The 16,177-nt window shown below is 47.3% G+C and overlaps 1 protein-coding gene across 20 annotated transcripts in view; it reads right to left on the bottom strand.

The window, feature by feature from the left end:
• The window catches only part of TRERF1 (transcriptional regulating factor 1), a 296,865-nt gene that overhangs the window by 78,863 nt on the left and 201,825 nt on the right, over positions 1-16,177 (bottom strand). Inside the window, exon 1 of one of the 20 annotated variants that reach the window (XM_019949713.3) lies at positions 12,742-13,090. The exons of the other annotated variants lie outside the window; for them this stretch is intronic. The gene's annotated coding sequence lies outside the window, so the exon portion shown is untranslated. Of the gene's footprint in view, positions 1-12,741; positions 13,091-16,177 lie in introns of those variants that run through there. 20 annotated transcript variants of the gene reach the window in all.

Here is a 16,177-nt window from a genome sequence, read left to right as displayed (position 1 = left end):
AGCCCTGGTATAGGGTCTCTCAAGTCACCGTAAGGAGTCCATGTGCACACACAGGACTAACCGGTGCCTGTGCCTGCCGGAGTGTGGTCCTTACACACGCGCGTACATCACGTGCACGTCCAGGGTATGTGTGTTGAGATGAAAGAGAGGATGCTAGGACCAGATCTCAGAACACAGGAGCCAGGGCGGAGGCAAAGAGCTGGGATAAGGTTCCTCCAACCTAATTGGGAGCTCAGAGGGAGGTCCTGGAACAAGGGCAGAGGAGGTCGAATACAGGGAGGCATGGAGGCTATGGGCAAGCAGACGGCGGCCACGGGGAGCTGTTTTCAAGCAGATGATGTCCCTTGAGAGTCAAGACAGGGCCCTGGGTGAAGGGAGAGGGGCCACCCTGTCCTAGTGAAGGGGCTAAGAGCTGGAGAATGCAACAGGTCTGATGAGTGTGGAGGGCACAGGCTGAGGCAGTGTGTAGACAGACCAGGAATGAAGAACAAAATCACCAGAAGAAACAGCCAAGGGCTGAAGAGAAGGGACTCAAGTGGGCATGACATGGGTGGAGGGCCCCCAAACCCAATCACTCAATACCTGGAAGAGGCAAATGAGGAACCCAGAGGGTTCCTGGACAATTACGGGCATTTGGGTATGATCTTGAATTTGGTTACGACTACAGAATGGGTTGTTCTCTGCTCCGTTGGGGGGCAGGGGCACCTGGAGGTCAGGCCACCGGGCTGGTGGTCCAACACAGAGAGCACTTTAGGGTGCAAGTGATTTCATTTCTCCCCAAAGTCAAGTAAGCCCACCGGGGAGAGGCCGAGATGACCAATGCCTGTGACACGCAGTTAACCCCGGGCGCCTCTCCTCCTCACCCTATTGATAATCTAGATGATTCATTCGGAGAGGCTGGTCCCGCCTCAGCGGAAACAGAATCTAGATGAGGTTCTCATCACTTAGAAATGAGAAGAATTTCTCAGTGGAGAAGCAGGCTGGAACCCTTCCACAGTCGCTATGTAAAGAAGCCTTTCTAATTTGGGGGAGGGTGAGCAGGACAGGCTGCCTCAGAGGGACTTGTTCCGACAGAATTGCTGGTGGAATCCTTGGGTCCATGTCTATGCCCACAAGCGGGCAGACGCCCTCATTACCACTCGCACTCAGCGCTGACTCCCTTCCCCTATAGTTTTAAAATAACACTTATTCTCCTCCACCTAGAGAGCATGCTCACTGTAAAAGTTTTAAACATACACAAGAGAAAAAGAAAAGCCACTCATAATCCCATCGTTTTGTGAGAATATTTCCTTTTTTTTTTTGCTAAACTTTTAAAATACGATGGTTGAGATCATATTGTATATGTAGTTTTCTATTCCGTTTCTAATGTGAGCATATGGCCGTGTTATTAAACTATTAGCTTTAATCATTGAAATAATCCACTGAAAATATGGTATAGTTTCTAATGTTATGAGAGGCAGAGCGCAGATCCTCTGAGGACTTATTTCATCTAATGCAGGTATTTTAAGGGACCCCTGAGCATTGAATACAGGAGTTGTCCCCATATTCTGAGCACTTACTACATGTGCCAGGTACTCGGCCTCCTACCGTGTCAGGTGGCAGTGGAGATTAGAGGTGGGGATGGCTTAATACCATACTGTCACATGCAATATGCATTCCTTGTCTCCAGACTTGGGACCTGTACACTTCACTTGGTTGAGGGTCATACCCCATCCCACTCGTCTCACAGAAAAACTACGGACTCCTCACTCAGTTAAGGGGCGGCTGTAGGTCCCGTCTCAGAACAGGGAATGTAGAAGAACCTGGGTTAGGTCCTGAGAGGCGAGGAAAAGTAGGCAATGGAAAAGCTCTAGAATGGTCATCAGGTGTAGGGATCGGTAGTGGTTGGTCAACCATAGCCTGCAGGCCAGCCAGCCACCTGTTTATGTAAATAAAGCTTTATTGAAACACAGCCACACCTATTCATGTCAATAGTGTCTATGGCTGCTTTGGGCCACAATAAGCAGACTTGAGCAGTTGTGACAGAGACCACATGGCCCGCAAGCCAAAAACATTTACTACTTGGCTCTGTAAGACAAAGTCTGCTGACCCCTGTGTTTGGAGGCCAGCCGTCCTCCGAAATCTGTGTTCCCCCTCATTTAGTTGAGAGTTGTCACTGAGAGGCAGCTGCCTAGCCCAGAGCTACACCTCCCAGCTCCTCCCGTGACAAGGTGGGACCCGTGACTAGAGCTCACCAATGAAATGTGGGCGAAGAGGTCTCTGTCATTTGGGGGCCAAGATTGTTAAGAAGTGGGTGAGCCTTCACCACCTTGTTTTTTTCCCTTCCACCTGAACACAGGGTACTCCTAGGCCCGGTTGCAGTGTTTCTCAACCTTCTTTCATCACTGTTGCCCTTGTAAGGAGCGTTTTCAGATACTTTTTTCCTAGGTGTCTTCTTCCGCCTAGGAAATTTTAATACACTGTTTATCTGTTTATGTACCAAATGTATATCTGTGATTTATGTATTAAAATGAGATTTTTTTTGGCCCCAAGAGCTAATTTTGCCCCCCTAAGCGTGATACTGCCCCAGTTGAGAATGCATCCTCTAAGGCAGAGCACAGTCACAAGACGGACGGTGCCTGGGTCCCTCAATTACTTTGTGGAGGAACGCCAGTCATGCCAGGACAGCTGCATTTGACTGTTAGAGCTGCAAGAAATCACTTCAATCGTGGTAAGCCCCTGAGAACTGGGAGATGATTACGGCAGCTACCACTGCCTTAACAGTGTTAGTACAAGATCTAAATTTGATAGTTAAAAGAAAATTATGAATTGGATAAACATGTTGATAATACAAGGAACTTCTAAATCCTAAAAGAGGTAAATTTAGGATTAAAAACACCTACTTTAGATGGTGGACAACAAATTAACTGCATTCATTTATATTCTTTCCATCTAGACACATCATCACCAAGATGAGACTGAAATAAGTTTTTTTAAGACATAATTTCAAACAACAGAGGGAACAGGTAAGGGCTACTGGAAAAGAGGTTGGGACAACTTTGTGGAAAAGAGACAAAGTATGAAAGATGAGAAACTGATGAGGCAGCCACAGGGAGCCTGACCCTGTAGTAGGCACAGATATTATGAGAGTCCATCAGCCTGGCAGAATGGCCAAGAGGCTCATGACTCAGAGCCGCCAAGGCAGCGGAGGGCAGGAATCAAATGTGAGGATGAAAAGGTGGTGGGGTGGGGGAGGCAGGGATGATATAAAATCTGATGTCAGAACAGTCGAGCCATTGGTACTCATGGGGCGGCCAGGTATCTACTCTCCCAAGCATTAAAAAAAAAAAAGGAATTTCCTTCTCGGAAGAAACTGAATGGACCCAAAGAAAAGATGAGATCCAGGAAGCAGCAGAACTAACCTAGTATAACAGTACAGGAAAATCCCAAATGTCAATTGTGTAGCAGGCCTAGACAGCAACCAGGTCAAACTTGAGGAGGATAGAGAACTCTGGGGGGAAGGGAGAACATATAAAATACCCAATTGGCTAGAGAGTTTGGGAGGAAAAACAATGAGGATATGATAATAGCAATTGGTGGGGGGAAAAAACGAAGGCAATGACATACTCTTGGAAAAATATAAAGCCACATATATAAAGGAAATACATATTATGGACTCCAAAGAGGACAACAGATCAGGCATCAGGGTCACACACTTAAACGCCTTCAGGGTCAGGTAAATAAGTAAATGAACACAGCAGGCTAGGAGTCTGAGCACATGCATACACTGTATGAGTAGTAGGGACTGCAGGAAACTGGAGTAGGAAAGCCCATTTTAAAGCGGGCAGCCTCCAGCAGAGTGTTGCCATCTGGAACGTCAGACCAGATCTTACAGCCTTTAAAACAATACCCCAAACTCTGAATCTGTTAGGAAAACTCTCCTTATTTTAAAATGTTGGCTGAAACTTTTTTAAAAAATCACTAGGCAAACCAAACAAGTATGTCGGAGGGTTAGACTGTCAATTCACGACTTGTTTCTACATTCACAATCACATAAGCCCTATCTGCTGATTTTTCAGTCTTTAGAGTCAAACTACAGACACAGCACAGTTTTTACTGGCAGTTACAAAATAAAAATGTAAGTGTTATCACCCTTAACAATGTAAAAGTAAAAATAGAGATGACAGAAATTGAAAAGTTGGAAGGCAGTTGGGGTAAGGGCACTGATACCTTCATCTTACTGACTAAGGGCGTCGAGATACTGTTGTTAACAAGCAAGAAATATGATAGTAAAAATATTACTTATAAAGCTAACCAAGTAGAGGAACTATAAATAACGATACAACTATACTGTGAGGATGTGGGGAGGGGAGGTAGGAGGGTGGTATAAGCGAGCTAAGTCGTCATCTATCATAACAGGAAGTAAGCAGGTAATTTCTAAAATAGGAGTAAAACAAAAGCACATTACTTTTAAATATGGAGGTAAATGTCAGAAAAAGATAATTGAAAGAGTTACAAGAGGTTGCCTCAAGGGAGAGTGACAAGTTAGGGAGGGAAGAAGCCAAGAGACTATTATTTTTATCATAGATTCTTCTGAATGTGTGCTCCCCGTCGAAAAAAACAAAACAAAACCCCAAAACCCTTTTGTAAGAAAATGAAACAGATCAATTCATGGGCTGATAACTAAGCCTGCAAGGTTGACTCTCGGTAATACTATAGATAGCACTCAAAAAGGTTTAAATGGAAATAATTTAATGAATGGACCAGTTAGAGAGGTGTAGGAAGGGTTAAGGGAACCAACAAGATATGGTGCGGCACCCAGAGGCTGAAACCAGCAAGAAGCCTTGATCATCCCTAAGTTAGAAGGGAAAGGGGAGGGAACAACTGTTCCTGGAGCCCAGTGATTCTCCAGTACTGGGAGAGGGGCTGCAGATGGAAAAGAAGCCATTGCCAGAAATCAGGGGGATTAATACTCCAACCTCTCTCTCCTCCTTGTTCTTATATCTCCTGCTGGTGTCTCCTACTGGCCAAACCCAGTGAAACCAGAAGGTAAAATAAAGGAGCCCAGCTGATGTAATCCATAGGGGCCAGCCTCCCCAGACACAGCGTGGCAGAAATAGATCGGGGGCGGGGGGCAGATGGAGAATAAATAGCACACATTCTCACACTCTCCATTACCTATCTGAGAGTTAAAAAATGGATTAGATAAACCACACATTTGTCCCAGAGTGGTAATTTCAACCTTGTCTAGTTCAGTAGCAGAACTAAGGGACTGCCAGGAAGAGGTGATAAATAATGTATAATTTCCCCCAATTTTAATTAGCAAATAGAGATGGTGACTTCCATATGTAGGCCCTTTAGTCACTGAGGAGAACCAAGATATATGAAGCAAGAATCCCATCCACGTGACAAAAGGAAAGTGAGCCAGACACACACAGAAAGGTAACCATACAATGTGGTAGGACGGGCATCCAATGAAAATAGCCATGCTTGCCTCCAGGGCCCAAACCAGGAGGCAACACACCTTCCCAGGCTTTCCTTGCAGGGTGAGTGGAATTAGACGGGAGACGGCAGCATGCAAGACACGTCTGGGAGCAGTGAGTAGGTCTGCTGGTCACAGGACGAGTGAGACACAGGCTGGTCATCAGGCTGGGGCAGCGCAGTGGAGGGATCCAGAACGCCAAGCTCAGGAGCTGGAACTTTACCTTTAGAACAGGATGTTGCCCCAAATTTCAGATCAGGTGACATGCCTGAAGCAGTAAGGGAATTACATGGGTGGGAAATGGACCAATGTCAAAGCGAGGGAAGGTGGGGATACACACAAGGAAGGGACTTGCTCCTAGTAGGTGTTAATATCTGTGGAAGGATGAGAGGCCGGTAGGGACGGAAGGAGGGAGGATGTATATAGGTAAGCACCTAGCTTGTCTTTTTTCCATCGTGGAGCACAGGCTCCGGATGCGCAGGCTCAGTGGCCCAGCTGCTCCGTGGCATGTGGGATCTTCCCGGACCGGGACACGAACCCGTGTCCCCTGCATGGGCAGGCGGACTCTCAACCACTGTGCCACCAGGGAAGCCCTGCCTTTTCTTGGTAGTGGGAATATAAAGCCCCAACCATGCTAGCGTGAAACACTTCACTGAACTCTCGTACGTCCTGCTATTACTGTATGAATCACTTGAATGCAAGGATGGTGACCTACTCATCTTTACATCCCCAGGCCCTAGCTCAGGGCCTGATCCATAATAAGTGCTCAAAAATAAGAGATCCACTGGATGGGACAGGTGGTTGGAGGGATGGATGTCTGGATGGATGGATGGGTGGATGGATGGGTGGATGGATGGATGGATGGGTGGATGGATGGGTGGATGGATGGATGGATGGATGGATGGACAGGTGGGGGATGGATGGGGTGACAGGGGCCTACAGTTGGATGGCAACAGTACAAACGAATGAAAGAACAGAGTCAATAGGCTCTGGCACCTGGAAGCTTCCCAGAGTGTGCAGTCCTGATGCCTGTCTCTTTTAGAAAGTGGGAGATTATAACATAATTGCTTTATCACTCTGCAAATATTCCCCAGCTTGTGAGGGCATGTTTGGTTATTAACAGATCATGCAACAAATTAGACACAGGAAAAAAGCCATGATGATAGAAAGGCGGGTGAGGCCCAGGGCAAGAACCAGCGACCAAAGCTCCCTCTCACATACTATTTAGGAGGATGGGGTCAGACACGTTGGCCTGCTTTACTTGAAAGGTCTGGTCACCCGTTCTTTAAAGTCCATCTCAAGAGGATGACAAGGAGCAAGAATCCCTTTCCACAGGGCTGTTTCCCCATCACATACCAACATCCCATCCATTATCACGAGCTTGTTTTTAATTAATGGCCTTGGCAAAACCACAGAAACCAAAACAGTGCTCTTGCATTGGCTTCAGAATAACACCAGCTGTTGGAATTAAACAGCCAGGCTGGTAGCCTAATGATGAATAAGAACAACTTCCTTCAAAAAAGTACCATCAGGGCTTCCCTGGTGGCGCAGTGGTTGAGAGTCTGCCTGCCGATGCAGGGGACGCAGGTTCATGCCCTGGTCCGGGAAGATCCCACATGCCGTGGAGCGGCTGGGCCTGTGAGCCATGGCCTCTGAGCCTGTGCGTCCGGGGCCTGTGCTCCGCGGCGGGAGGGGCCACAACAGTGAGAGGCCCGCGTACCGCAAAAAAAAACCAACAAAAAGTACCATCAGTAGGCAAGGGATTTTGGGGTCCCTGGAAAATAAAACTCACCACTTTCAATCAGATGGGACAGCTGCCCTACATACCATAATCCTATTGACCAGTTATATAAGTACAACATCTCTTACATCAATGGACCAAAAATTGATTTTGAGATTCTAGCTAGACTCTTTTAGACATTTAAGAATTGCTTGATACCACAAAATGACTGCAAGTAAGGGAAGGGGGTGAAATCTGATAAGGACTTGGTACCACCAAGACAGAGATGAGTGGTGGCTAATTATCTACCTTTCCCTCATCCAGGTAGGAAGAGAGAATATGTTTGCTGTTTCCTAGTTCCAGAGTGAGGATGCCCAATGGCTCCCTGCATCTGCACCACCGTGTGCACATCTCAAAGTGATTTCACCAACAAATCTTCCACGAATGCAGAGGACTAGCTGGGGCAGGTTCCTTTATTCCTATTTTACAGATGGGGAAATTAAAGCACATATATCTGTGTAAGCAACTTGCTCCAGGGTCTCAGAGAGGAGCCACTGGCCCAGCCTGGTCTGGAACACTGGTCTCCTGATGACTTGAATGCAAGGACAATGACTTACTCATTTTTGGATCCCCTAATCCTAGCAGAGAGCCTGGTCCTGGTCCATAATATGTGTTTAATAAATGTTTACTGATTAGAAGACTCCCAGGGCCGAACTATTACAGTAACTTCTCTCTGGACTTGATTTCTTTATCTGTAAAATGGGAATAATAATATTCTTCTCATACGCTTAATGTGAGGATCAAATGCATTCATACAAGTAAAGCTCTTATAACTCTGTCTGGCACGTGGTTGGTACTCCCTAATATTAGCTATTATTATTATCATTGATATTGTAACTCCTATGAAGAAGAGAGAATAAGGCAATAGGAGAGAGAATAGCATGATGGGGGCGGGGGTGTGCTACCTTAACTAGGGTTGTGGGGAAGGGCTTTCTGAGAATGCCACATTGGAGCAAGACCTAAATGAAGACAAGGAGTCAACTGTACCAGATCTGGGGGAGGGCAGGTCAGACGGAGGGCGTGGCAGGGGCAAAGGCTTGGAGATGGGAGCGAACTTGGTGAGTCTGAGGAGCAGAAGGAAGTAGCAGTTTTGTAATGATCACAATCCAGCTTCTTACGGTTTTTACATCCCAATTCCTATCCCTAATTTTTAGGAGTCAATGTAGAATTATACGTCTGAATAGCCACCCCATAGTAGACAGCATCTTAAAGGCCTATCCCTAATTTTTAGGAGTCTATGTAGAATTATACATCTGAATAGCCACCCCATAGTAGACAGCATCTTAAAGGCCACTCTGAAGGTTTGGTCAAAGTATCTCAAATAGGTCTGAAGAACTCACTTTGCTAAAAGTTTAAGAAAATCCCTTCAGCACCGTTCACACATTTCTGAAACAGATCTTATTTCTAGCCCATGGGCTAATGGCTGGGGAAAATGAGGCTCCAAGTCCCCTCCATCCTGGAAGTCCCCAGCTTATGCTCTGAATGCAATTTACCAGCATCCGCCCCCCTCGGCCTCCTCCCCAAGCACGTCTCACCAGGGGTAAATCTGGAAAATGCAGAGGCAGGAGGCAAGTTGGTAAGGTAAGCACTGGGGAGAAACATAAATTGGAAGTAAAGCCATCGAAGCAACATTGTCCTGTGTCATCTGAGACTGTTCTATGCTTTTATCACAGAAAGCCTGAGTTGAACCAAATTAATGTGGGCCATTTAAAGCCCTGGTCCCACTTGTCTTGTCCTGACTTCCTCTTAGGCTCAATCAGATCAGATTTGGACAGGAAGAGCCCCTCCTCTTAATCACTGTTCCCAGTGATCAACACCTCTGCCCTGAGGCCAGCTGTTAGTGGCAGGGGGGGCCTACTGAGATTAGCAGCCATGCTTGTCCACATCACATCCATACCCCTCATGACATTCACCCTCTGCCTCTGGATCACCCCAATGTGAGGTGGGTCCTGGAACACTCCTGCCAGCCGCATCCCAGGTCAATAATGTTGGGTCTCAGGCGGGGCTGCCTCTTCCCCAGGACCAACCCCCCACGCCCACTGCGGCTAAGCAGCCCCTGGAGAACTGTCCATGGTGACCTTGCCCTCCTTCTGAAGGACCTGAGGACCACGCTGGAACTCAGTCACATTCACATGTGCAGCCAGCCCATCCCTCAGGTGTGGTCAAATGAAGAAATAAAGAACACCCCAGAAGCCCAAGGTTCAGGTAATTCTGGAAGCACACCACAGAGGCAAAAGGCTGATAAACCTTACTGTTTAAAACTGATCAGTCGGAGGGACTTCCCTGGTGGTGCAGTGGTTAAGAATCTGCCTGCCAATGCAGGGGACACCGGTTCGAGCCCTGGTCCAGGAAGATCCCACATGCCACAGAGCAACAAGCCCGCAACTACTGAAGTCCGTGCACCTAGAGCCCGTGCTCCACAACAAGAGAAACCACCACAATGAGAAGCCCGCGCACCGCAACGAAGAGTAGCTCCCACTCTCCGCAACTAGAGAAAAGCCCGCACGCAGCAATGAAGACCCAGTGCATCCAAAAATAAATAAAAATTTTTTTAAATTTAGTAATAAAACTTATCAGACTGATAAGAACCTGCAGTACAAACAAACAAAAAAACTAATACTAAACTTTCTTTGGGTTATTTGTATGGAAATATGTTAATATAAATGTTTCATACATTACATGAAATTTCTAAAAATCTTATATGTCCTGGTATAATGTTATAAGTCATAATTCTAGTTATTACTTTAAAATGTATATCTCAGAAATAAAAAAAAGAAAAAAACTTATCAGTTGGATGTGTAAACAAAAAAGGCAAACAAAATGAAATGTCAACAAAATTTTTAAAAAATTTGTCATATTCATAGCCTTAATATATAAAGAGAGCTTAAAATCAAGAAAATGACAAACACACAAAGAAAAAAATGGGTTACAAGCAGTCCATGAAAGAAGAAATACAAATGGCATAAATACATGAAAAATCCTCAACTTCGGGAGAAATCAATAAAATCAACCTATTAAACTGGAAAAGATTTTTATATCATAGTGCAGTGTTGGTAAAAATGTGGAAGAAGCAAGCATGCTCATACACCGATGGTAAGTTGACTAATGTTTATCCAAACTTTGATGTGCAGGCATTTTGAGCCAGGAATCTATCTCACAGAGTGTTCACATTATATACCCAAACATACATGCTCAAAGACACCCAGTATCAACAAGAGGGTGGAGAAACAAGCACGTTTATCTATGGCTAGTGGGAATGCAAAGTAGTGTCGTATTTATGAAGAGAAATTTAGCAATATGCACCAGTAATACCTTAAAGTTTTACATATCCTTTGACCCAGAAATTCTACTTACAGAAATTCACCCTTAGGAGATCATAATATGCCTAAAGATTTAGCTACAAAGATGCTCATACGCTGTTTTTAATGGACAGGTAGAGGAGGGCGGGCAAAATATAAATTTGTAAAATGCCAAGACAGGGTAAATAGCAGCTATAGAAATAGAGTGGAATTCTAGGAAGTGATTCCAAATTATGCCACGGTCTTCTGGTTAAAAGAACGGTAGATTGAAAACATGTGTTGATCTCCTTTTCCTTCTAAGGCTCCACTAAAATGATAGTAAAGGAATTTTTTAAATTATGTAAACTTACAACATTGAAAAGAACAGAAAAGAGGCAATTAGCCCATTACAGGATGACAGCAAATGGACAAGAGGCATAACTGAGATAGCAAGACAAATGATCAGAGAAAGATGTGGACAAGAAGGGTGTGATCTGCTCTGTAAACTCCAGAGGGTGAGAGAAGCAAGGATGCCAGGCATGGGGAAGGGTGGGGAGTGAGGCTGAAAATGGGGACTAACTGGAAGTAAGAAAACAGAAGACTGACACTTACATACACCCTCTCTCATTCACTCCCTCTCTCCCACGCACAGGCACCTTGCAGGTAGGAGACTGCAGGTCCCCCCCTCAGATTAACTGAATGACAAACGGGCCACCCCGACTAGTAACCAGTTCCCCAAGGGTCACTCAGAAAAGCTCCCCAGCGGCTAACCACTAAGCCAGAAGGGGCAAAGGCACAGATGCAGAATGAAGGGCCACTGGGTGCTGTAGGTCCCTGAGCAGAGGAGAGGAAGGGATTCAGAGCCCAGCGTAGGGTCTGACCTCCAGGCCACTCTGAGTCCCAGGTAAAGCCAGACTAGCAGCGCTGCCGGAGGCATGTGCTCTCCCAACCCACGCATCTGCGTGGACAGTCCTGCCCTCAGCCTCCCCGCTTCCCTTGAGCTCTGCCAGAGAGCTGGGAATGGAGAATTTGTTTCCAAAGAAGTCAAATGTGCATCACTAGCCATCCTTTTCCTGCAAAAGTCAAGAGATGGTCTAAACCAGGTGTGACATCTTTGAAAGAAGAGGCCCAGTGAGGTACGGGGTGAGGTGGAGTGTAGGGGCTGAGCCCAAGGAAGCTTTGCTCGCTCTGAATTTTCCTGGGATTTCTACACAGAGAACAACAGCTCAGAAAACAGGTGATCCGTGACTGGATTCTCTCAGACGGTCAAGGTGAAGCTCACAGCAGAGCCCCCTGACCTCCTTGGGCTGCAGGTAATACTGAAAAGGCAGCGAGACCTCATGTGGGGGGGGGGGGGCAGGAGCATCCCTCCTCAGCCTGGTAGGCAGATGACAGTGCCAACTCCCCGCCGGGTGGGACAGTCCCGTCTAAAGGCAAGGAGACAGCTCTCGCTCCTTTTCTAGGCCTCCCTCTCCATCACTGAGAACTTGACCTCTGTAAATGTGCTCAAAGGGCTCTCACTTTACTTAGGGCCTGAGGAAGCCCCTTCCACTGGTTTTTAAAGACAGTCAATATTTACCTTCCTGTCACAGTGTCTACTTTCTAAGAATTCCAGAAGGCTGTGTTCTGGCCTTTAAGATCCAGGTCATGCTGGAAAAATACTTCCAGTTGGGTGAGAAGAGGATCTTCCATGGAGCACCCGGCTCAGTGATGCCACGGAGCATTTGGCACATCTTTGTGCCAACCTGAGAGCAAAGGACAGGAAACTGGTCTGCTTTTATGGATCTGGACCTCTGTCGCGTTTCCAACAAAGATATACACATAGAAAGAGAGCGTCCCTGATGTTCCAGGGACTGCTGGAAGGCAAATGAACCAATCCTTGCCCCCAAGGAGATCCTAGTAAGAGATGGGCTTAGAGGTTCACGTAAAAGTCAGGTGTGCGAGCGGCAAAATGAACCGAGCTCTCACAGCCCAGCACAGAAGCGCGCACTCATCGCTTAGGGGCTTGTTCCTTAATAGTAATCAATCGTTCGTTGGCTGGTGTTAACTCAGATGGGTCCTGACTCAAATCATCAGCAAAGGAAAATGTGTCAATTTTCACAAGCTTATTTCACGTCTTGCTTTTATCATCCTTGGTTGGGGTCCTTATAAACTGGGGAGCGAGGTTCAGGCAATATTTTGGGGTGTTCACGACTGCAGTCAAGGTTTAAGGTCTTACTTACATGAGTAAGTTATCATCCTCCTCCTGAGAAGTGAATGGGACGCCCGAGGGGATGTTTTCCGAAGGTCCTGTAACGTGGTTCTGTCAGGCACCCAACTCCTTCCCTGATGCTGCTCACGTGGCCTGACACAAACCTGCAGCAGCCACGTCAGAGCCAGCAGCTCCCTCCACCCTGTGGAGCTCGATAAAGGTTCTTCTCGCCCGAGAACGGACCTGAGTCCCTGGGCAAGGATGCAGGGTTCCCACCACTGTTAAGTAAAAGTACACCCCCATTCCAACTGGCACAAGGGATGGAAAAAAATCACAAGATCCAAAGGGGGCCCTGCTACTGACTTTAGCCTCCATGGGAGGAAAATATAAGAGCCTCCAAGGGCCACATGGGCCCCTCCAGTGCTTACTTAACGTGAGGAGGAAATTGCCCCACAGACACCCACCAACGGATGCAGAGACACGGAGGCCAAGGGCAGTGACGAATCCCAACGGCCACATCCGACCACCTCCGGGCCATAAGGAAATGGAGTATTTCAAGGATACAGCGAAGATATTTTTTCTTTGGGGTCCGTAGTCCTAGATGGGCTTTCAGCTGGGACCGCTAAAAAGATAAACAAAACAAAACAACTATACAGACACATGTAGCTCAAAGAGATGTGTGTGTGCGTGTCTGTGTGTGTGCGTGCACTCAAAGGGGTGTATACACACACATACATATGAACGTGTGTGTGATACACAAGCCAAGAAGCCCCGAAGGCATAAATGTGGAAATCTAAAAATATAACGAAGAAAACTTCGGAAAAGCAAGTGGAACCCAACGATCTGAAGGTGGTTGAGTCATGGGGGGTTACAGCAAGCCTCAGACAGAGAGCCCAGGAGACCTGGTGGCAGCAATCACTTAACACACTCATTCCTTCCAGAACAGTGATCTCAGCAACTTCCACCATTACTACCCCCTTTCAACTTTTAAAGCAGCTCAAGTCCCAACTCTAATATTCTCAACAATTATATTATCTAACGATATTATACAGGCCCATCTCATGCATCACATCTCATTTCAAAAAAGAACTGCTTGGATGGGCCAAGTCATGGTGACGTCTTGACCTGGTTAGAAAAAACGTCTCTTTGGGAATGAATCCTGTGCAGCAAATCCTCTAGCTAGGCCCAAGCATTTAGAGTGGTCACTCTCTGTGCTAAAAATCGCTGGCTCTGCGCTGGCAGCAGGACAGACCTGAGACGGGCCAGTGAAGAAGGTCACGGCTCTGATAATGGCCTCAACTCCCTCACAGGAAAAGAGATTAAACCCTGAAACCCCACCCAGATAAGGGCCACCACATACCACAGGCCCAGCGGCACCGGAACCAAAAAGGTAAAATGGGAGGGCGGGAGCACTCCCTCTGATATCTCAAAGCTGTGAGTGATCGATCCGGCCGTGGTAGCTGCACGGCATCAAGACACCCCATGTGTGCCTGAGTGACACATCGTGGGGGACAGGAATGGGCACGGGGGTTTCAGCCTGATAGAAGTCAGCGAGATGCTTCCACCTCTGGAGTCCTAACATCCGTAATGATGTGACTCTGACATGTCAGCGTCGGGACTGACCTTGCTGTATTGTTATTAGGCTACATGGCTCACAGGCCATGGAAATGACTACAACTGCTGTGCCTTCTGCATAGCCAAACCAAGCATTTATGGGATCAGTTGGGAGGATTAAAAGCAGAGAGGACAGGACTGGATAGGGTGGAGAGGGGGGGCACCAGGATTCAGAACTCTTGGCTCACCCGGAAGTGGGAGCCCAGAGCCCAGAAGCCCTGCTCCCAAGCGCTGGGGCCAGCACCAAGTCGATACTCCTTGATTCTACCAGGAGCTCGAGGTAGGGCAGCCCCCTGCTCACAAGTCACAGGCATGGGGAACAGCAATGATAACAGCCAACAACTCAATAGCATTTGCAGTATACCAGGCACTCCTAGGTGCTTTACAGGTACTGACTCAATTCTCACCACAGCTCTACTGTGTCCATATTATTCTGCCCATTTTACAGATGAGGAAACTGAGGCACTAAGCGTTTAAGCAAGCAGATTTGAACCCAGGAAATGTGGCTCCAGAGCCTGCGCTCACCAGGGATAGCCAGGGTCTGTGCTTCCACACAGCTCTGGATTAAACAGTCAACATGCGTGTGCATGGGGAATGACATTTATCGAATGCCGGCGAGCGTGAGTGCCATCCTGAGGCACTTTCACATGCTTGAACTCTGGGATTCTCTCTCCTCCACTCTCCTCCCCAACTTCCCTGCAAGCCTGGTTACCACCTGATCCAACTCCAACTCAACCATCACTTCCTCAAGGAAACTCTGGCTCCCTCTCCACTAGGTTATTCATTGACAAGACTCCCTCTACTAAATCTTTTATCGCTGTCCACGGCTCCACATTATTTGGTTGTCTGTTTACTTAACGAAGGCTTCTCTCCCTGGCTAGACTCTAAGCCAACGCTGTCCAGTAGAACTTTCTGCAACAGTGGAAATATTTAGTATTTGTGCTGTCCAATGCGGTAGCCGTAGCTATGTGCGGCTGTTGAGCATTTGAAATCTGGTTGAGGGCTGAGATCCCTGCTTCCTGGACCCGCATCATCATCATCACCTGGCAGCTAAGAAGAAGCGCAGACACTTTGCTGCACAGCAGAAACTAACACAACATTGCAAGGCAACGATACTCCAATAAAACTTAATTAAATAAATTTTCCACTCCCCCCCCGCCCCCAAAAAAGAAGTACATGGGCTTCCCTGGTGGCGCAGTGGTTGAGAGTCCGCCTGCTGATACAGGGGACATGGGTTCGTGCCCCGGTCCGGGAAGATCCCACATGCCGCGGAGTGGCTGGGCCCGTGAGCCATGGCCGCTGAGCCTGCGCGTCCGGAGCCTGTGCTCCGCAACGGGAGAGGCCACAACAGTGAGAGGCCCGCGTACCGCAAAAAAAAAAAAAAAAAAAAGAAGAAGTACAGTCTCAGGCCCCACCCCAGACCTCCGGAATCAGAATCTGCCCTTTAACAAGAACCCCAGGTGATTCATGTGCACGTGAAAGTTTGAGAGGCCCTGCTCTAGAGTACTAGAGGGAGAGCGAGAAGTTGCATTTAAACCAGCCGACTTCCATTTTTTTGATCAAAGGCACCTGACTCACTGTTAGGGGTGAGCGGCAGGCCCCTCAACAATAACCAAATGACCAAAAGCAGCAAGAGCCACAGATCAGAGAGCTGGCCTCTACTGAGCACCGTGGGGAAAGAAGCGCCACCACATGGCACCCATACAGGAAAGAGGAAAGAAACTGGGCAGTGCGGGGCAGGGGAGCCAGTGCTCTGACAAGACGGGGATTCTGTGAGGCAATGAGAAAAACAGATCTGGGCCACAGGGATGTGAATAGAGGGTGCAGCCATGCACACACGTGTGCACACATGC

Source organism: Tursiops truncatus, chromosome 10 (assembly GCF_011762595.2).
Source record: "Tursiops truncatus isolate mTurTru1 chromosome 10, mTurTru1.mat.Y, whole genome shotgun sequence".
NCBI lineage: Eukaryota > Metazoa > Chordata > Mammalia > Artiodactyla > Delphinidae > Tursiops > Tursiops truncatus.
Note: the sequence above shows the minus strand (reverse complement) of the source record. Positions and strands in the feature narration are given on the sequence as shown.